We start from the raw sequence: 24,004 nt of genomic DNA, 5'->3' as shown, positions 1-24,004 counted from the left end.
ATAGAGAAAGAGTTGTTCGAGAAGCTCTGGAGACAAGCCAAAAGACCCAACTCTCCTAGGCTATAATGATAATTTGCAACAATTCACTACCAGTTAAGGATTCCCACTCATGGAAAAATTATAAAAACGTAGAAGCACCTGGAACATGACATTTTTCTCTCTACATCTAGTAACTATGACCTCGACTTCTATCGCAACTTTCCGATAGAGGGCTTGTAATTTCCACACCCGACTCCCACATAACCAAAACAAATCACATAAATCAAACACATGCTATCATTCCCCAATTACGACCATAATGAATCTTGAGGCCTTAGTAACCCAAGCGTCCCTCAACCAAAAGTTAATGCGGCAAGATGCGTACACACTTAGGAAGCTCTATCCCCTAACTAAATGAAAGTGTTATACTATGAATGCCAAAGGAGTAGCCAAAGAGACTTACCCGAGTGTCTACTTTAGAACCCTAGTTCAGAAACCCTCCACTAGCTACCCAATTCAAGATGTGTCTCTTCTACATTGAGCCAAACCAACGACAAAGCAAACCCTATGTTCGACGTCACCAAGATTCTAGTCTTGACATGTCTCGCTTCCAACAACACCATAGGGGATTCTCCACTTGCATTAAAGATTTTTTGGTGCAGAACACTAGAGTAGAAGAAGCATGCACAGGTTGGCGACCTGCGCAACTCTTCACAGCCTCCACCACCCTCACGTCTACCCATAACTAAGCTTGTAAACATCATAACTACTCTTGCCAACCCACAAATAAAGCTACCATCCCAAGTCTCAAAACTTCTATACATCTTATATTACATGTTGTCAAAGCGCCACATGTCCCTTGATTAAATAAACGAAAAAGATTAATTCCCTCCCTTACCATAATGTGACCACAATCATCTACCCCATCAAAACAATATAAAATATATATATGAAAATAAGTCAATAATTAAATAATTGTACGATTAATAATGTCAATTTAATTTTAAATCTATAAAATCTATAACTTAAAAAGAATTTTATATCCATATAAATTTACATTTAAAATAATAACATTTAAATATAATATATATACATATGAAAAAATAATAGTAAATAATTATAAAATAATAATAGATCTATAAATTTTATATTTAATAAAAATTTATAACAATATAAAATTTATACTTCATATAATATTTGAATATAATAGTTAGATATTAATCATTCTAAGTAATTGAAAATAATTGCACAAAAATATAAATATTATTATCAAATATTAAAAAAGTTATATTGAAAAGATGTATTGGAACTAACTGAATGATTATAAAGTTAATAAGACCCGATGGACTATTCACACCATTTTATATCATATAAATGATTAATTTACTTAATATTATTATTAAATTAATAATATAAAATTTTAAAATGAATTTATATTATTGAAAAATCTATTAGATGTAAGATAATTTAGTAATTATAGATATTTTTGTTTATCAAAATAATTGTATTGAAAGATGAAATTCACTTAACAGAATTTTAAAATAAATTTATATTATTGAAAATTTTAAAATAAATTTATATTATTGAAAATTTTAGTAACTATAGATACTTAAATGTATTGAAATATTTTGAATAAATTTATATTATTGAAAATGTTAGTAACTATAGATACTTAAATGTATTGATATATTTTATCTATCAAAATAGTTAGTTTGAAAGATGAATTTCAGGTTGACAATTATAATGAAAGACGAATTTCACATATGTATTGAAGTACTAGAAGTGAGTGAATGAGTGTAAGAGTAAGATTGTAGTGTTGAATTAAAAATAATATATTAATTTTAGATATGTAATATAGTTGAAAAATATAATATAATTTTAAATTTAAAATAAATTTTACGATTTTGTTATAATAAAATAATGGTAAATATTTAATTAATATTAAAATAAATTTTAATTTTAAATATTAAAAAGTATATATTAAAAGTAAATAAATAATTATTAAAATTTTTCATTAAATTTTTTATTTTTGATATAAGATTAAATTTTTTATTTGTCAAGTTGTTTGTGATCTTTCAGGTTTGATTTTTGGCTTGAGGAGTCGATAGTTTAGGAAATTTAAGTCTTTAAAAGTCATCCTGGATCGCACTCGACTGGGTCACACTAGAATCTAAGTCTTTGAGCCATACCAACCCTTAGTTGACTTGCTCTTTTAGCATGTTGCCTCCCCCTAACACATGGCCAACCACCCCCTTAAGATTTGATCTTGGGTAGCCTTGCTAATGAGGCTCATATGCTAGTAAAATTTAATTAATATATAATTATTTTGATGTAAAACTTATTAAATAAAAATAAATTAGATTCACATTTAAAAAAAAATTATATCTAATTCACATCAATCTATATCATTCAAATCCGATTTATTGAATTCTTCAATCAATCAAATCAAAATGATTTTTACATTTAAAATAAATAAGTTATAGATTTTGTTAAAATTTATTAGGTCAATATAATATACTAAGAACTAACGATTATATATATTCAATTTTTCAAAATTATTATATTATGAGATGGGTTTTACATCTAAATATGACAAAGGAATTGAAAATAGTAAATGATTATGAAAATGATATTAAATTGAATATTATATTAAAAAATAAAATCTTAATTTGGAATATATTAATTTCATAAAATTTGAAATTTGAAATATAGATTTATTATTGATTTAATAAAGTAATTTTAAATATTTAATTAATAAAAATAAATATTTTAAAAAATAAATTTGATGATGATGATGATGGTGGTGGTTAACCTCCGTTGAGACTAAACTTTGGTCTATTGGACCTAAAGAAGCAAATTATTTATTTTGATTTAAGATTTTAAATATTAGAAAAATACGATAAAATCAAGTGAATGATTATAAATTTAATAATAATAATTATATAAAGATATTATTTTGATTTTGAATTTATTAAATATCTAATGAGAAATTTATTTTTAAAATAAAATTTACTATTATAATATAATATTTTGAAATTTACAAGATATTAATAATTGTAATGTTTTCCCTTAGAGAGTGCTTGAACTCGACATGTGTAGATTCCATGACAACGAAACATGGGGCAGGTGACTACCTTGCTCATCATTAATACTCTCCTGCGCATTCACATACTTTGATTAATTCTCGCGCGAGGGTTTCATTAACTTGTCTCTTGTCGTCGTATGTCGTCCCTTACTTGGCTTGCTAGTTAATCATGTCGCCTAATTATTGTGCAGAGAGTATTACCTCGACGATCGTTGGAGATGGCGTCATGGCTCATTGGCGTCCTTCTTCAAGCATGTCTCTAAACCTGGTGAACATTCCTGTAAATCCGTTATCGGTGACAACAATGCCTTGTGCCTCTACCCTGCCTGCTCATGTCGCCATGTCTGCAATTATGATAGTCTCCACACATCATTTGGCTGGCCCGTATCTTTGTCTACATTGGTTTTCTCAGAACTAGAGGGTCAGTATAACCATCCACCTATTGATTGGCAATTTATAGCCTCCCGCAATTGCATGGTGGCTTTGGGGTCTTAACTAACACCCAAGGTTATCATTGATGTTTCAACTCTCACGTAGAGTACTCTGTTACCTCTTGGTCCATAGGATGTTCTAATAAAGCTTCAGTCTCACAATAGTTCTCTTGTTGGGTTTCAGTGGTTCCTTACTCACAATTATGAACTTGGATCCATATTGCTAGTTGTGAGCATCACATAGATCGAAGGTTTGTGGGTTGCTATTGCTCAAGATTCACTTGTGGTTGTTAAATTGTAGCAAGAAAAGGCTTCATTTGACTTGTGCCTTAGTCAAATGGAGAAATTTAAATTTCCACATCAACAAGATGACTTGAGTTGCAGTTAGCAAGAGTGACATAACCAAGTCACTTAGTTAAGTCATTTAATTCGAGTTTTTGGGAAAGAAGTAGAGTTGTGCATGAGTTGATTGCTAAGATCTAGCACTCTAGTGGACTTATAGTTAGTGAAACTCGATTATCTAAGCTTTAGTCATGAATAGAGTCACTAGGAGTTCAATTGAGTAGTTGTAACTATTGTTAGCTCATTGATCTCTTAGTTAACTAGTCAATTTACTAAAAATATTCCTAGTCATGCATGCAATTTGAATTGCCTAGTTGAGGGGAGGAAAATGGCATCAATGTAATCATTATTGTATACTAGTGGGTGTACAATGTTTGCATGTAATAGGTGAGGCTTTTATCTTGGGAATTGCCCAAGAAAATAGGATTTTTTCCTATTCTTTAGGAGCTAATTTCCCCAGGAATTGCACAAGGAAATAGGAGGAGTAGGAGGCCTAGATTTGGATAAGTATTTGCTAGAGCAGACTCAAGAGCAGGAGATTAGTATTGCAGTGTGGGTTGATCTCCAAAGATTGAAGCTCAGTCATTATAATAGATCTATATTCTCATATGATATAATAAAAAACATCGGAGGGATTTTTCTCAGTTGGGTTCCCTAGGAAAAATATTGTGTTCATTGTGTTTGAAAGATTGCATGTGTTTCTATTGTATGTGTTCCCTTCCATAGAGTGAGTAGAAGAAATTTGTGTCTATTGGTTTCAGTATGAATTCATTAGCAACCGCAAATTTCGAGTTATTTCTATAGTAGTGCTCCTTTGTTTCATTCAGTTCTTGCTGCTCCTTCAATGAACCCTCCAGTGGCTCAATTTTCCCACTATGGGTCTTGCTTACGCCTCGTGAGTTGTGGGCATCAAAGTGGACAAAAGCCTTTTATCAAGGCTTCATGTAATTCTTTTTCATCTCCTTTGGGATGTCAAGGGCTCCAGTTGGTGTGCTACAGTCGTTCGAGGTTCGTGGCTACTATTGTTTGTGGTCCACCAGTGGGGCTTCTCAACGTTGCTCAACTTATGTTACACTATCTGTGCAACCTCCAAGTTACTTGGAAGTTCTACTTCAAGTCATAATTGCTTATGGGTGGTCTCCTTTTGTTATGGTGTTGTTTGTATAGCTCTGTAGAAAAGAGCCTCTATGTTTGTGAATTCTTGGAACTACGTATCGATTTTGGCCAAAAAAAAATAAATCATCTGCTAAACTATTAAACCAGATATATATAATCTCAAGCTTCTTAATAAGCAAGCCAGTAGTATAGAGAACTATCATCTATAATGCTTTATTTTGGTAATAAAATGGCCAACTTTACTAAACAAAAATAATTGTAAATATTTAATTAATAAAAATAATTACATTGAAAAATAAATTATAAAATTTAATATATATATATATATATATATATATATATATATATATATATATATATATTAAAACTAAAAAAAAATTAAATTAATAATATAAAGTTTGTTAGTCTTATTAAAAAAATATCATTTCAACATTTTAAAATAGAGAAAAAAACATTTTTAATTTCAAAAAATTAAAAATTACAATTTTATCAACTAAAAGGAAAAAAAAAATAATATTGGATATGTTTTAGATTTAAATAAACTATAATTTTATAACGAGGAATTAGAAATAGATATTAAGCTCTTTGACACAAAATTATCTCACCATTAAATACTTGCAAGTGCTCTCTAATTACATAGGAATATATATATATATGTTTGGAGTTGTTTTTAGTGTGATTTTTTGGATTAGAAATAGATATTAAGCTCTTTGACACAAAATTATCTCATCATTAAATACTTGCAAGTGCTCTCTAATTACATAGGAATATATATATATATATATATATATATATATATATGTTTGGAGTTGTTTTTAGTGTGATTTTTTGGACTTTCCGGTACCGTGAAAAATTTGAGGTAAAATCTTGATTTGTGTTATTTAAACTGGTTTGTTGACTGTAGATATAGATTCAGCACCTTGAAAAGCTATTAGAGCACTTCTCTTGTGCAAGATTACCCATCAAACTGGTGATTTCAATAAATTCCTGCAAGATTTTAGAGAAATTAGATTGAAAAACCCACCAAAAAAACTTGGAAAAAAATCTCACTAAAAACAAACTCCTGATGTTTTAAACTGATTGCAAATAAATACTTACATTTGCTACTGATTTTCTTCCACCGCTCGTATCGGTGGTCAGTGAATACGAAGCGTGAAAGGCTCAGCGAGACGAAATCTCTTTATCAATCCCAATTGAGACGAGATAAGATGAGATGCATCAAGCAACCTATTCTTCATTCATTCATTCATGTGGGGCTCATGATATTTCCAGGCCTCAAGATTCTAGAAACGTCGAAATCTTGAATCCTCCGCCCATGTCAAATCATAAAATAAGATTGCCTTACAATCCACATCCTCGCACAATGATTCTGCAAATGTGCGGGGCGCAGAATTATTCAATTTCTGTGAAATATCCACGGTATATCCAGCCATGGGTAATTATGCCTCACTGAACCTGTGTCCATGGCGCCCCATAAAATTGATGAAAGTGAACGGGGATACCATAGAATTGCAGGGTCCCTTATTCGTTCACGAAATTGCCCACGAGTACCCTGGCCACTAGGTATTCGACGCAGAGGCTGTCAGACGATTTGGGCTTCTTCATACTCAGCCTCTTCATCACACTACGCGCCTCCACACTGGAAAAATCTACTGTCTCGTTCCGATTCCGCCGAGTACGAACGTGAGCGCAACCTCCAGATTGAATGAATTGAAAGTGAGGGCTCTGCAACGGAGGTGCGGCTTCCAGATTGTTTCAGCGACCCAATCAGATAGCGGTGCAGGAAACAGTGGCGTCCGATTGAAGGTGATAATGAAGAAAAAAGACATGGCTTCCCTTCTGAATTATTCTCAACAGACATACAGTAAAAACGTAGAAAGTGCTGTGAAGCTATCGCCAATTATAGAGTCTTCTGTTCATCAGGATGGTGGCCTGGCCTCGGAAGTATCGCAGAGCAGCGCCACGGTAAGAATAAAGCTTTTATACCATTCTATGCATATGCATATATGTTGCCAGCTGATTCTGATTTAGCTGTAAATTGTTGGGGGTTTTCTCAGGTATATGGTCAAAATAATAGTTTGTTGGGTCTTCCCAAATCGATGCAAATCCCCTCTGCCTATGTGTAGGAAGCTTCATGGTTAATAACACCAAATTATTGCAGCATTTCCCTTTTTGAAAAATTTAATAGTGGCTACATTAGTTTAGCTTGCGTTGCCTTATTCGCTTGGACTTGCAACTAATCTTGCGTTGCCTTATTTGCTTGGACTTGTTAGGTTGAATTGTCTTGTTATTTTGAATATTTTGAATTTAAGTTGATAGCAGATTTCAGAATATTTTAAAATCTAAGTGAATTAATCTTATTTTTGTTTTGGAATATTTTTAAAATTTATAGTCCAAAAATGGTTTTCTAATCTCTCTCTTCCTTTTTGGTAGATATCTTTTCTATCCCAATGAAAAGTCTCATTTTCTAGGATGTAAAGATATTAAGGGGCAATGGGATTCCTCTGAGCCCACATGGTTTGCATAGCCGTCTTGCTTCATTCTATCTCAATGAAAAGTCTTTGTTTCCAGAATGTAATGATAGTAGGGGAAAATCAAACTCCTTTATGGTTTGCATACTCTTATTATTTTCCATAGTCATCTCTAAAGATGCTACAAAATGTCAAGTAAGGGTAGACCGAGTGGTTGAGGTGGGTTGTTAACTCCCTCATGAGCCAGGTTCAATTCCCCGAAATGACATGCTTAGCTTGTATTGATTAGGCTCAAGGAGTAGGTGGCCCTAAGGAGTTTTCACTCCGTCTAGGGTCAATATAGGATGTCTTGCTTAGTCATTGGGTATGAACTTTTTATAGACAATGTATTTATATATAGATTTACCTATAAACCAAAATTGAGAATGATACTTATATTTACCCCTACAAAAGATTTATTTGTTGTAGAATTTGACATCATAAAAGATAAAAAGCCAAATTCAGCTTGTATTGATTAGGCTCAAGGAGTAGGTGGCCCTAAGGAGTTTTCACTCCATCTAGGGTCAATATAGGACGTCTTGCTTAGTCATTGGGTATGAACTTTTTATAGACAATGTATTTATATATAGATTTACCTATAAACCAAAATTGAGAATGATACTTATATTTACCCCTACAAAAGATTTATTTGTTGTAGAATTTGACATCATAAAAGATAAAAAGCCAAATTCTCAATCCTTAGTTCTTGTTTAAGGAAAATATAGCTTCTACATAGAGTCTTAGTCTCTAACCTTTAAATATATGTTAGATTCTTTATACATGGTTCACTTCTAGGTCAAACATCCAAATTTTCCTAAGTCATATTGGAAATGGGTTAGGGAAAATCCCATTTTAAAAGTGATGTGACAAAGCACCTCCATACTACTTATATATAGATTTACCTATAAACCAAAATTGAGAATGATACTTATATTTACCCCTACAAAAGATTTATTTGTTGTAGAATTTGACATCATAAAAGATAAAAAGTCAAATTCTCAATCCTTGGCTCTTGTTTAAGGAAAATATAGCTTCTACATAGAGTCTTCGTCTCTAACCTTTAAAGATATGTTAGATTCTCTATACATGGTTCACTTCTAGGTCAAACATCCAAATTTTCCTAAGTCATATTGGAAATGGGTTAGGGAAATCCCATTTTAAAATTGATGTGACAAAGCACCTCCATACTACTACATTTGTTCACATATGTATAGACATGGACTTTTATACAGACAGAAAAAATCAAACTAATCGTCAAAGAATGTCCTTATATTCGGAAGTTGGATTATGAACAAGTTACTTTCTATTATAGTGGAGTTTTGAAATAGAGCAAATTACCACCCATGGTAACAAAACCTTTGAGGTTGGACAATCAAGGAGATCTCATTGAATCATTCAAAACTCACTTTGTAGGATGGAACAATGAAAGCACGTCATTCAATCAACAAGGACCATCCAATACCTACTTGACCTTATGCCTCGTATACAAGCCAAGTAGTGCCCCGTTCAAAAGAGACACTTAACCATGAAGACATGAATATTTCTCCTTTACCCCTTTACCCCATAAGGGAGATGATACAATCTTCAAAAGAAATCACTGTACAACCCTCCAACAAAGATAAAATCCCTCTAAACCACTTTCCAAACTCAAATGAACTAGACATATCAACCAAAAAGAGAATAATCAAATTCAAAAGATCCTAGATCCCTTTTTAAGGCAACCATATAAAAAGAACAATGATGAAGATTATGCGACAAGAAAACAACAAGAACTAATCACACTAATTCAAAATTGAAAAGAGAAAAAGATACTAATTCTTAAAAATAAACCATAATAAAAAAATTTACATAACTTATTATAGTCATACATTATCTCAATATTATTTTATATCTCAATTCATTTATATTTATTTATATCATAATTTTTTAATAAAAATACTTAATAAAAAACCCCTCATTTTCCTAAATCATTCTGCACATTTTATATATAAATTTTATTATCAACTTATAACGTATATAAAAATTATAATATATAAGTTTAAATTTAATTTTAATAAAAAGCCTCTCATTTTCCCAAGTCATTTTATATATAAATTTTATTGTGAACCTATAACTTATTTAAAAACTAAAATTTCATATATATATATATATATATATATATATATATATATATATACACACACTATGTTGCATGAGTTTCTGGAACGTGGGAACATTGGGAACTTGGGTACGGGTGTCGAGAACGACTAGAGGTTTCCCCAAAACTTACAGGAAACAGCTAATCGAAAGCAGTAATATTAAAAAAAAATATCAAATATATAAATAATAAATATATAATCTCTCTTATATATAAATATATTCTTTGGGTGTCTCTCTCCTTGAGTCTCCCTTTTATATATATAAAATATTAGAATGTCAAGTTGATTATCAGTTCTCTGACACATGACCAATCTTATAAATATATTCTCTGGGTGTCTCTCTCCTTGAGTCTCCCTTTTATATATATAAAATATTAAAATGTCAAATTCATTATCAGTTCTTTGACACATGACCAGTCTTATAAATATAGTCTTTGGGTGTCTCTCTCCCTGAGTCTCCCTTTTATATATATAAAATATTAAAATGTCAAGTTCATTATCAGTTCTCTGACACATGACCAGTCTTATAAATATATTTTCTGGGTGTCTCTCTCCCTGAGTCTCCCTTATATATATATAAAATATTAAAATGTCAAGTTCATTATCAGTGCTCTAACACATGACCAATCTTTGAAACAATCTGGCTTAAAAATACAAAGGAACAATTTTACATATGTTTCTCTAGTTATTCTTAAGAGAAAAAGTAAAGAAACTCTAATGTTTAAGCATTGATTGCCACATACAATATGCACACACAATCTTTTGTGATATATATACATAAACAACGAAAAAAATACTCATCAACATGACATCCCAGATATCGCTCTTACATCGAGGTGCCACACGCTTCCTTAACCCATCAAGATATTGCTCCAGTTTCTCAATTAAGGATATTGGTCTTAAGGATGTCTTTGGCCTTTCTTCCTGCGAAGTTTTTAACATAGGCTCATGTTTTGTGGGAAGTGCAACATATTTCTCTACAAGCTTTGTATTCCCCAACCCTAGAGAATGTCAAAACTCCAAAAAAAACAACCTTCAAAGCTCCTAGATTTTTCTCGAACTTGAGCTCCCATGGCAGCTCCCACTGAAAAAGAACATTCCCATACAGTTCCAAAACTTGCGGAGCACGAGACCATTAAAATAGGTTTCCCACCTCTCAAGAATAATTCTGGTGTAACAAAGTATATATATAATTTGGCTATATATTCTTAATTGAAATATATATAATGTGTATAATTTTACTATAAATATTTTGACTTCGAATCTAATAACATATTTAAAAATATATATATATATATATATAAATAATCATTTGATTATGTTTTTATAACTTATACTCTCTCCCTCTATACAACAGCGTGTATCATGTTTATGGATCATAATATCATAAACATTAAAATACTCGATGTTGAATATATATATATATATATAATTTTTAAATGTTTGTGTCCGTCCTATCACATATATATATATATATATTCTTGTTTTTATATATAAAATGTTTTTTACACATTGTGCTATGTTTAATCATAAAATTACATACTTATGTGTTGCAGGTCAAAGCGCGAAAATGGTGGATATTGGGGGTGATGTCCATTATACCAGGGCTTTTTTATAAAAAGTTCATGCCCGTAGAATTTTTTGGGGCCAAGAAAGAGTGATTATATGTATAGCTCCCTTTTAAGTATGGATTTACTCAATATAAAGTAAATACCACATAGCAAATTTTCTATTCTAAATTCCTATTAAATTGGTAATTGTAAAATTATTCTATTATAAAATAGATATTATATATTTTGTCTTATAATTTTTTTGGTTAATAAAAAATATTTTTATATTTTATATTAAGAATATATATGTTTAACATATTTGATCAGCGGAAAGTACTGGAGCAGCAAATGAACACTCTGCAACAATGTATCATCTCTGAGGGAAGAACGGAAGAATATGCGCAATAGGAGCAGGCCCTCCTTACCTAGATTGAAACACGAAGGCAACAAGAAGAGACTCTCTCGCGACAAAAATCTAGGATCAGATGGCTTAGAGATGGGGAGAAAAACACTAAATTCTTTCACAAGTCAGCCATTCAAAGGAGAATGCAAAACAACATCTCTTTTATCAATAATCAGCAAGGGGAGCATCTGGAGGTGCATGAAGACGTGGCACAGGAATTCCAAGATTACTTTCAGGACATTCTTAGGGAACCCCTGGGTTGCAGATATCAAGCTATACAAACTATAACGCAACACATTCCTAAAATCATAAATGAGGATCACAACAATCGGCTTCTCCAGCCTATCTCTATGCAAGAAGTAGAGGATGCAATGGCCCAACTCAAGGATGGTAAAGCGCCCGACCTGACGGATTCACGACCAATTTCTTTCATGCCTTCTGGCAGCACATCAAAATAGAAGTCTGGGAGCTACTGGAAGAATCGCGATCGATGCATTGGGTCCTTCCTTCCCTAAACACGACCTTCATAGCGCTCGTTCCTAAAGTGGAAGAATCCAATACTCCTGACAAATATAGGCCGATTGCGCTATGTAATGTAATCTACAAGCTCATATCTAAAGTTGTGGCGAACAGGCTCAAACCTCTTCTCCCTCTCCTCATTTCGCCGGAGCAGACAGGCTATGTAGAAGGGCACCAGATTCTGGATGGTATCATTCTCTCCCATGAAGTGATCCACTCCCTCAAGATACTGAAAAAACCAGGTATGATTCTCAAACTAGATCTCTCCAAAGCATTCGACAAGCTCAACTGGGCCTATATTAAACACATCTTACTTGCATTCGGCTTCAATGCTACCTGGACGCGATGGATAATGAATCTCATCTCCTCCCCCTGCTTCTCCATCCTCCTAAATGGTTCCCCCACCCCACCCTTTCATCCTTCTCGGGGTATTCGTCAGGGTGATCCACTTTCCCCATTCCTTTTTGTTCTCATGGCCGAAGGATTAAGCCGCCTTCTTCATTCTGCTTCCAACTCTCTCTCTTTAAAGGGCATTTCGCTGCATGGTCAATCCCCCATCACTCACCAACAGTTTGTCGACGATAATATGCTTTTTGGCCATCCGTCAGTTCAAGAAGCCTCTGCCTTCAAGCTCCTGCTCAATCTCTTCTCAGAAGCCTCTGGCACCACCATAAATGCCTCCAAATCCCAACTCTTTTTCTTCCACACTCCCATTCTCACACAGAGAAATATAGCCAGGATTTTGGGCTTTTCGATAGCTAAGCTTCCTTCGAAATATCTTGGAGCTCCCCTGTTTGATTCTGCTATCAAACATGCTTCTTGGAGAACCCTCCTTGACAACTTAGAAACCAGGCTCTCCTCCTGGACTTATCGCTCTCTCAACATTGCAAGCAGGATTATCCTAATCAAATCTGTTCTCCAAGCCATGCCTCTATATTTGTTCTCAATCTTGGCTGCCCCTAAATGGGTTCTTAAAAACATTCGCAATCTTCAAAGAAATTTTCTTTGGGGCTCCTCGGGCCACAACAGAAAATGGGCTCTGGTCAAATGGACGGAGGTTTGTCTTCTGAAATCAGCTAGGGGGCTAGGTCTGAGGGATCCCTTTCACAACAACAACATCATGGGTGCGCGCATATGGTGGAATTGGATATCTAAACCGCATACCCCCTGGGGTCGTCTCTGGCAGGCCAAATATGCTCCAGGAAGTCCAAAGGAGGAGCTAATCCGATTCAGTTCAACCACCCCTGGCTCGCTGATTTGGAATGCTGCCAAGCAACACAACGCTTTTATTCAAGCGCACAGCTTCTGGGAAATCCACTCAGGCACCACTGCAAAATTTTGGGAGGATTCCTGGCAACAACTTCCCAAACTTGCCTCTCTCTTTCACAAACCCAAGTGGCAAGCAACCATGCAGCAAAATGAGCAAATCCATGTCCATCAATTCTGGCAGCAGCAAACTCCCCAAGGTTTTCAACTTTGGAGACCGGAAAACACATGGCAGGCCAACTGGCAGGAGGAAACCTATGATGAGATTGATCAAGAGCTCAAACTTAGGAAAATTAAACTTTCTGATCAGCAGGACCAAGTGCGATGGGGATATACACCCAAGGGAATTTTCACTACCAAGGAAGCATATCAAATTCTCTATCAACCTCTGCAGATTATAAAGGATCAACTATGGGACCAAGTCTGGCAACCAAACGTCTGGCCTAAGGTCTCCACTTTCCTTTGGCTTCTAAGCAAACAAAGGATCCTCACTTGGGATAATCTACAAAAGCGAGGATTCATTGGGCCTTCCAGATGCTCCAACTGCAATCTTCATTCAGAGACCATCAAGCATCTCTTGGATACTTGCCCATTAGCAGTTCAAATGTGGGAGAGAACAACACAGTGTAATAGAAGAACAGGTAGAAGGGAGGGAGACATCGTAAACACCATCAGGAACTGGCCTCGGTATCCTTTCCAAAGTCCATTTCTCAATTCCCTCTGGAACCTCCTTCCGGGCTTCGTTTACTGGATCATCTGGAAGGAAAGAAACAATAGGATCTTCAAAAATCACAGTTCGCCTCTTGATACTCTATGGCTACTCCTCAAGCAGAACCTTCAAGAAACTCTGACTCTCAGATAATGGCAAGACTCAGATATGCCAGTTTTACCCCAGGAACGCCTCATTCTAGCCAACTGGAACCTAGATCTCACCTCCATAGATCATATCAAGCCTAATACATCAATTCACTCTGAGTCTGCACAATTCTGGTCTCCTCCTGCCACCCACCCTTACAAGTTGAACTTTGATGGCGCGGCTAAGGGCAATCCTGGGCCGGTTGGATATGGTGGAATCTTTAGAGATGCGGAAGGCTCTGTTCTGCATATTTATCACGGATCGCTGGGTAGAGACACCAACAACGCTGCTGAGCTTGAAAGCCTATGGAAAGGTATATGCATAGCAGAAACATAAAACTTGTTCCCTCTAGAGGTAGAAGGGGATTCAAAAATTCTAATAGAGGCTGCTATCCAGATACAATCAGGATCCTCAGCAGCAAAGATTTCTTCGAGCTGGAGGCTCCTAAGCAGATTGGAACAAATTGAAGAATGGCTCAAAACTCCTCACAATATCTCCTTCAAGCACATACGACGAACAGCTAATAAGGCAGCAGACAGACTGGCTAATCAAGGGGCCGATCAACAGCTCCCATTCTTCTCTGGTCCATTGAATAGTTCCAATGATACACAACTCAAACGCGACTGCACTCTCCTGGTGCAACAAGATTTATCTCTCCCGGATCTGGGTGTTTGATTGCGGTATCGGTACGTGGATAGCAGATGGGGTGGGCGCGTGGCTCATCTCCACCGCCTCTCGGCCTCTCACAGTACCAGACTTTAATTCCCCTGCGCTCAATCTTAATGCTGCTTTATTGCAGCCTGTCCCTCCTCTCCGGCCTGTTTATTTCTTAATCATGGTGCCCTCAGCCCGTCTCATTGTCGCTCCTCCTTTGCGCTCAAGTCCCTCCGTCGCAGCTGCAGAGACTCGTTCTCGAACCATCCCGGGGATACGTTGGGCTCTGGTTCGATGGGTGGATTTTTGGCTGGTGCCTCAGATTTCTCACTGCCACACCTGCAATTTCGCCAGCTTCTGGTCCTCTGCTCTCCCATCCGCCCATCTGGGTGCTGATACCAAGCTTGTTCTGATCCTTCTCTGCTTCCTCAGTCTGGCAGGTCGCCCGGCTCTTCCTGTTCTTCCGGTTATGCCGAAACTTCGCCAGAGGATGAGCTGCAGGAGAGGCAGCTCCCGGGGGCAAACGGGCTGCCAGGTCTCTTCCTCCACGACGGATTCCTCGACTTTCTGTTCGGACTTCTGCATGGACCGGTATCCGGCTACAAGGAGCGGTCGAGGAAGGGGTAGAGGACTGCACAATTTGGCAGCGAGCTCCTTTAATTCTGCTACTAATTCCGCTCGGCTTCAGTTCCCCTGCACTCATGGCAATTTCACCTTCATGGCCTCTGTTACCATAGAGCTTAGCGAGATCAATGCTGGTCAGGAAGCTGTTTCCCTCGGGGTGACTAAGGAACTGCAGGCAAAGGCCTCAGGCTCAGGCAAAGGCATGGCATCCCAAATCATGAATGACCAGGCAGGCCCGAGTGTCCCTATCGGTGGAGGCTCTACAAGCAAAGAGGGCCACCCCTCTGAGGACGATGATGACCACGAATATGGATGCCACATCATCGAAGAGCAGCCCTCCACATCTCATGACGTTTAAACAGGTTTGCGCTCTATGGTTTTTTGGAAATCAGTATGCTCAAGGATATTCACTTATCTTCTACTTGACTGTCATGATAAGCGCTCCAGCTCAAAATGTCGGTTTCCCCTGCGAGAGGAGCACTCCGCTAGCTTATGGTTTTTGGTCTCGGATGCAGTCCCAGGTGCTTCTGAAGTTTATTCTCAGTTCCAGTGCCAGGCAGTGCTTCTCGGTTCACTTGCCTTGGTCTAATCATCCTGTCACGGATGCTGTTTGGTCTCTGTTTAAATTGCTGTATTGGGCTTTTTGTTTTTTTGGTAATAGTCATAGTCAGGTTCCCTGCAATCCTTCAAGGCAAAAATCAGCAGGGTAATTTTTGGTTTTTGATCAGCTATGACATGTAATCATGCCGCTTCTTTGGGCTAGCTTCGCGAGGCCATGGCCTCGGTGTAAAAATATTTTGTATCAATAATAGGAGTAGACATATTCAGAAGAAAAGAAGAAGAAGAAGAAGAAGAAGAATATATATGTTTTTGTTATATAAATTATTTTAAAAAAATTATGAGGTTATTTGTGAGAATTAAATATGAGTAAAACTGATAGCAATTATTAATTTTATTATGTAAAATAAATTTAATTGATTTTTTTATTATATAAGTTTTTTTTCTTTTCTTTCAAATATCAATTTAAGTAATAAAAGGAGAAGAGATTTTATAATTATTAAAAATAGAAAGAATAAAAAAATTACACACAACACAAATCACTCTCATATTTTTATTGATCACAAAAGTTACATATATATAGGATACAAATTACTGACTTCGGCAAATCTAGATCCTAAGAAAGTGGATCTATGACTGGGACATGACACAACAACAACTCATACACATGGGAAACAACCACATCTAGAATAACACCTCGGAATACTCATTGACAACTTACAACTTGTAATACACCTGGAACACATGACATGGAAGCATTACTTCGAACACCCTCCTGTAATGCTTACATGGAAAACATTGAAAATACATATTACAACAATAAGGATAATTTATGTTTGACTGGTCTTCATCAACACTCACATCCACTCTGGAATCTCACAAACACTGCTCTTTCACCACCACATCTTCGAGTTGTCACTTGACCTCCATTTAAAACGTAAGTGCCTCTGACCATCATTGATGAACATTGCAAGATCAACAATATTGACACCTCGGCTCGTCGAGGCTTCCGCGATAAGAGTCATAAAGTAATGAACCTTCCTATGTACCAACCACCATCTGTCGGATATTTCGCTTTCGACTATTCGTCAGTTGCTAGGATGTAAGTCTGGATACTGAATGTGTTCAAAATTTTCTCAAATAACTTGACCTTACTAACACACAAGAATTGATGTTTCGGAAACCGGGGCTTCCAGTTTAAGAACCACCAACCCCTTTTATAACTAGAATTGAAGCATTTCAAAACTATAAACTCAATAATCATCAAACTATTAGTTGTCATGCATAGAAAAGTCACCACATTCCTCCTTAGCACTGGTCAAAAGTTGTTCATTTGGTTCAATCTTTATCTTGAAGTTTTCTCGTCTTCACAAAGCATCATTTGTTAGAGTGGTCAATTCCAACAAACTTACACTCACATATTGAGCTGACCAGACTCAATATGTTTAAAATGCAAACTCCAAAATTTGAGATCAGAACAAGATTGCAACATAAACATCTGACGCAAAGATCTCTTCCCCGCAGAAGCAAAAAATTGAGATCTGCCTCCAATTTTAACACTTTTGACATATATCATTGGCCACTTGAAACTCCTCTGCCCCAGATCTCAGATCCAAATCTCAAATCCAGACTTGTGCAGCAACATGTACAGTTCGTGGGCTTGATTTTGCATATTTATAATATGATAGTGCACACAACTTTGACAAGACCATCCATGCATGAATTTAACTCATTTGTAGGTTCCAGGTAGATAAGCACAAACAAAACTTTACAGGTAGCAAGATAACAGAAGGATCTGACGATGCTTGAAGAAACTACAAACAAGCAAACAAATCTACACATACAAGATCACTAAAAATATTCACACACTAAAAATAAACTCTCACACATCTATACTAATATGTACATAAATAATAACACTCAAGATCCCTCACATATTCCTAGCCCTCCCTTGAGGGAGTCAAGCCAGTACCAGCTTTGATACCATATTAGAAATAGAAAGAAGAGAAAAATTACACACAACGCAAATCACTCATATTTTTATTGATCACAAAGGTTACATATATATAGTATACAAATTACTGACTTCGAAAAATCTAAATCCTAAGAAAGTGGATCTATGATTGGGACATGATACATCAACAAATCATGCACATGGGGAACAACCACATCTAGAATAACACCTCGTAATTGTTAAACACACACATGGCAGCAACAAAATATTAAACATAAGCAGGAGAGACTTGCATCTATTATTTGACAATGATATACATTTATAGTACATTAGTGTGACCGTTGGGTTCCACATCCCAAGGTCTCTTGGACTCTCATGATTGTTCACATTCTACACCAACCCATAGAGGGTTAGGTTTCCAACATTCCCCCCCTTAATCCAAAGGGTTATGTATGAGTCCAAGAAGAGTGTTGTAATACAAAATATGCAAAAAATGCATGGCAGCACTAGGCTGAATGTGCTCTATGAAATATTGGTATAAGGGAGGTGGTTTAAGGATGACCACCAACATTGGAACGCTTAGTGCAGTTCCTAGAACTCTTCCAAGTCTGGCATGAAGCTCAGGTCTTCTACTGGAGGAAGTGCTCCTGATGTTTTGAAGAGGGAAACCTTCAACCAATAAAGGGAGGTCTCACCCCGCATAAAAGGGAGAACCTCAACCTGAAAAGGGAGGTCTCAACCTATGATGGTTTAAGGATGACCAACAACTTTGGAATGCTTAATGCAATTCCGGGAACTCTTCCAAAACTGGCAAGAAGCTGAAGTCTTCTACTAGAGAAAGTGTCCCCAATTCTTTGAAGAGGTATCACTGACTGAAGGCATGCTCCGGGGCATCTTTGGCTCTGTCTACAACTCTGAATCTGGTATGGCAGGTTGTGGCTCAGGCTCGCTTGATGTGGCTTTGAAGCTTGTGGATGACCATCATCCCCCCCCTGTCAGATACAAGGTGAGATGATGGAGAAAGTTCAACTGCAAGACTATTCAATACTCTAGAACAAGTTCTGACATATGACTGGAATATCTTCTTGGTTGTTGATGCCCATTGCCAAGAAGCGATCCATCCAAGATGAATCTCTGTTCTTGCAGGAGGTTTGTTTCTGAAGCATCTGTTTGAAGAATGACTGGTTTTATGACAGTTCTTACATGGATGAAGATCAAAACAATGATCTTTCATATGGCCAACTCAGTCATAGTGTTGGCATTTCACAATCTATTGTTGTTGTTGTTGCTGTGGAGGAGGGGCAGAATCTGGAACAGCTGAAGGTGAACTTTCATGAAGTAATCCAGCACTCTGAAACTGGATGGGCTTTAAGTAATATGGAATATGAAAGGACACGTCCTTGTCATATCCAAGACCAATTTTGTGCTTGTTGTGGACAAGCTCTTCCCAAGGTTTGATGATGGGCTTGGGAAGTGAAAACTGAACTTCTGCGTCTGCATGTAACTTTGTTGCTTTATTGGGCACTGGATCTTAATCAATTTCAATAATATTGACTTATTGCTTACGGTAGTCTGTTTCATTGTTCTGAATAGAAACAGGGTCAGAATGATGACTCCATTGTTGTAATTCTGCTCGTTGTAGCTGAGATTCAAGATGCAAAAAGTCAATTTTCTCTTGTGCATTTTGTAGACAGACATGAATGTTTGTGAGAGAAACTTTGCTGACTTTTAATGTATCATGAGCAGTAGACAAGATCAGAGTTTTGAGGAGCCCTAATACTTCATGATTCTGGCCATTTTCATTGAAAAAATAAGGTGAATTTCACAAATACAGATTCTTGATCTCAAGCCATATATAAATAAGTCAAGTTGTAAAGATATATAATCAGTTCAAAATCACAATTGAATATGATTGAACATATGAAATATGCAAGCCTTCAACGTATTTAAAGTAGCATACAGTAGTTCCAGGTTGTGGAATTTCAACCGCCCCCATTCAATTTTGAACAATACAATGCCAAAGAGATTGCCTTATTCAATGCTCAATGCTCAACATTCAAATGTTGATGCTAATGCACCAATACCCAACAGAATACAACTTTCTCAAAGTGACTTGAAAGCTCAGATTCTAGTTGCTTCAAGAGATCCTCTTCATATAGTTCGAAAATAACTTTGCCAGATAAATTTGTGTTGTGTTGCAGTTCTATGTCCTAATATTTGTATGATTGACTTCTCATTCGTGCCTTGCCATTTGAAAAATTAACCACATCGATCAGCATAATGAAACATCTTCAACAACTTTCCTCAGGCATTCAGAGTCTTTAGTTGATGTTAGTGTTGGCACTAGAAATTAACAAAACAGTGGTTGGTTGTCCTTGTTCAGAAAACTAGAAATTCCCTATGCAAAGAGCAGTTGTGAGTTGTGGTAGTTACTTCTCCAGGAAACAATAAAGTTGGCTACTTGTTTTAGCGACCAGAACTATGGCGGAAAATTGCAGATGCAAAACAACCAAAATCAACTTAAATCATTCGACTTTGGACTTCATTTCAATCAACGACACTAGCACATATGCACTTTTAATGTTGGGAGCCTCTGGAATGCAACAGGCACTGAAATAGAGAAAAAATATGGAACAAAGGAATTCACTGCTCATATAATTTTTGAAACTCAAAACCCATCAAAACTCCTAAAGGATGCGTGCACAGTTCACTTGAGGAGATCTTCCACAACGATGGTATGGCTTTTGAAAGTGGCAAGGCTTGCTGCGATTGAATATTACTTTGAGTCTGAGCTCAGTAATATTTGTGATGGCATTCTACGTCTTCTGGATACACATCTTATCCCGTCATCCACATTTGGTGAGTCTAAGGTATTTTATCTTAATATGAAGGGTGATTACCATTGATATATTGCATAATTTAAACACTTAGAGGAACACAAAAATTATCCTGGAATCGTTGTTCATAGCTCTTCCCATCGAAAGAGAAGCTCAGGTAGCATTGTAGAGGAGGATGTGGGCAAACGCAATCACGTTGCTTTAGTTCTTGAAAATGGAATGGAGAAGTCCCAAAACAACGTTTGCAGCTCTCAGATGTCGAAGATGTGCCAGGCACAAGGCCCGTAGTCTAGTGAACAACGTATTAACAACATGTTCAAACAGAGTCCAGTTCTCTATAATGTTATTGATTCGCCGGGTGAAAGAGCAAATAGCCTACCACTGTCAACGACCAAGAGTAGCCTTGTTGGTCACAGTAGCTCCCCTGCAGGAGTTTTGTCTCGGATGAATTTTGATGGAAAACAAATTCCTGAAAATGGCTATCTAGAAGGAGTCATGGCAAGTGGTAAAATGGGTATGAGCACACTTGCTTTAGAGAATAGTTCATGTGTTTGACAGATTGACGAAACCATCTTTTAGAGATACCGATAGCCCAAGAGTGCCTGTCGAATGAAGTGACAAATGCCTTGAAGTTTGAAATCCAACAAGAGAGCTCAGTCCTACACTAGCAACAACTTCTATGGAAGAAATTGATGATGTCTGGTGTCAAACACTACTCTGGTTACTTCAAATGAGGATTATCCTTATCATCAATAGACATCTGTGGGCTCGGTAGACAATCTATCTCCCACCAATGATTTGCGAGTTGCCACCAAGAGGCGTTTTAGAAGTAGCCAAGATAAGATCTGACATACTAATAGAGAACAGTCTTCAACCACTACATAGCAAAAAGAGTATGTTGATTTTGAAGAGAAGTTGAAACACACGATTTATCTTGCCAGCCTCTCACCATTGGTCACAATACCAATCCTAAAGACAACACTTGGATTATTTGGATCCAAAGAACGCTTGTTGTGACTGCCTTGGTGGAAATGCAAAATGAGTGACAGGCTTAGGAAATAGTGAGAGAGATCAATTACAACGCATTCATGATTGTAGGTATGCCGAGACCAGTTAGGGCCATAGTGGCAGTAGTTGAGATGTTTCCTGACCGTCCAACACCCCCTAGGAGAAGAATATAATGCTACTCGATAGAATCTAATGATCCAGATTGGAGAGTTGCTTTGAAGTTGAGCATTTCTCTGTGTAGAAGATTTCCTAAATGCAAATCATTCAACATTCATCACAGAAAAACAACACATACCACAAATCACTCTTCAAGGCAAAATCCAAAATATAAATGGTCGTGGCAGCAATTATGATGAGAAAACAAGGTATGATAGCAATTTCAATGGGCGGAGGGCAGAACTGATACGCAGGTAAAGGCCACAGTAACACTTTTGAGATTCGGGGTCCGTACCAGCGAAACATTAAGTGTCAGCATTCTGACAAGGTAGCAGTCGAGCAGAGAAAACCGTCATGGGAATAATGCTTGGCTGAGAGAGGTTTCAGTCTGCAAAAGATGCACAACAGAGGGACAAATCTGATAGGAGTTACAGTACAGAAAATTAATTTGAGACCTGCGCACCTGGGTATGAGGGAAAGATGTCAGTTTTTCTATATCAGGAAAATGGGCAAAGCTGCAGGACAAGCATGCACAGAAGGGCCACAAAAACAAGTGGCTCACAGTTGAGCAGGGCAGGAGATCACCTGCTCTGATACCATGTTAAACACACACATGGCAGCAATAGAATATTAAAGATAAGCAGGAGAGTGCATCTATTATTTGACAATGATATACATTTATAGTACATTCGTGTGACTGTTGGGTTCCACCAAGGTCTCTTGGACTCTCATGGTTGTTCACATTCTACACCAACCCATAGAGGATTAGGTGTCCAACATGAGTCATTAGCAACTTGTGATACACATCGAACACATGACATGGAAGCATTACTTCGAACACCCTCCCTTAATGCAATTTGAAGGTGACTTTAGATAAGCATATCAAAATGTTGCTTCATACATAAACATCTATGTATCATGACCCACAAGTGACCATAGTGGTTGGAGACCCTTAGATATTATAATAATGCTAATTGTTTTACATCATATGTTTCTCTTTCTTACTCTGAAGTATCTAATTCTTTCCTCCTCGTCATTCCCATATGGAATTATGTAGTGCAAAGACTAGTGGGTCATCTCTTTGTAATTATCAATCCATAATTATGTCCAAGAGTGCACTATCATTCTATGTTGATCCTCTTTCTTACTATGAAATATCTAATTTTTGTCTCCTCTTCAACACCACAACAAAATACTTTGGCCAAAAACATTTAAAGTGGAGAGTTATCACTGATGAGTTATCTTTGTGTAATTTCTAAGTCATAATTATGCCCAGGTGTGCACTAGCCCTTTAATAAGACATTGATTCTCTTTCTTACCTTGAAATATCTAATTTGTTCCTCCTCTTCATCCCCGCAAGAGAGTCCTTTGGGGAAAACACTAATGGTAGAGGGTTATCACTCACAAGGCATACTTATATAACTCCCAAGTCATAATTGTGTCAAAGTTGCACCATCACACTAAGCATTGGTTTTGTTTCTTATTATAAAGTAACTAATTCTTCTCTCCTCTTCATCTCCACAAGGGATTCCTCTGGTGCAAATACTAGCAATACATGATTATCGCTCTAAGTCATCATTGTCTTCAACACAACCCTAAAAGAGAAAATGGGTTAAGGAACTGTGTTAATAACAGAGAAAGTGTGAGAAGGAAATGTGCAGCGATTTTTTTTTTCTTTTGAGATATTTAACTAGAAAAAATTATTATTATTCTACCCAATAGTATAAAACTCATTTTCTTAATGAACAAAATTGTTATATAACTTACCATTCAATAGTTACATTTAATATGACAGTTCGTTATAATTTGAAAAAAAGTTATTTACTCAAATTCACATAAACACATTAAACAAAATGTTAATTTTTTATTATCAAAACCCAAGACAATAAAATCACCCAATACATCACCAAATAACCCATAAAATTCGATTGCCTTTTATTCAAGAGGTTAAAAGAGACGGCTAGCTCAATTGCTCATCTGCTATATTTTATGCCGCTTCACATTTAAATGTGCTGTTG

At 36.4% G+C, this 24,004-nt stretch overlaps 1 pseudogene across 1 annotated transcript; it reads left to right on the top strand.

Moving 5' to 3' along the window:
• Positions 1–6,221: 6,221 nt before the first annotated feature.
• LOC149249876 (uncharacterized) lies at positions 6,222–11,281 on the top strand (annotated as a pseudogene). The gene is made up of 2 exons (XR_016265914.1): positions 6,222–6,918; positions 11,158–11,281. The product of XR_016265914.1 is annotated as an uncharacterized LOC149249876 (transcript).
• Positions 11,282–24,004: the final 12,723 nt, after the last annotated feature.

The sequence above is a fragment of the Pinus tabuliformis genome, chromosome 7 (assembly GCF_031772625.1).
Source record: "Pinus tabuliformis cultivar Carrire ecotype Pingquan chromosome 7, CPIR1, whole genome shotgun sequence".
Classification (NCBI taxonomy): Eukaryota; Viridiplantae; Streptophyta; class Pinopsida; order Pinales; family Pinaceae; genus Pinus; species Pinus tabuliformis.
This window is presented reverse-complemented; position numbering and strand designations above follow the sequence as displayed.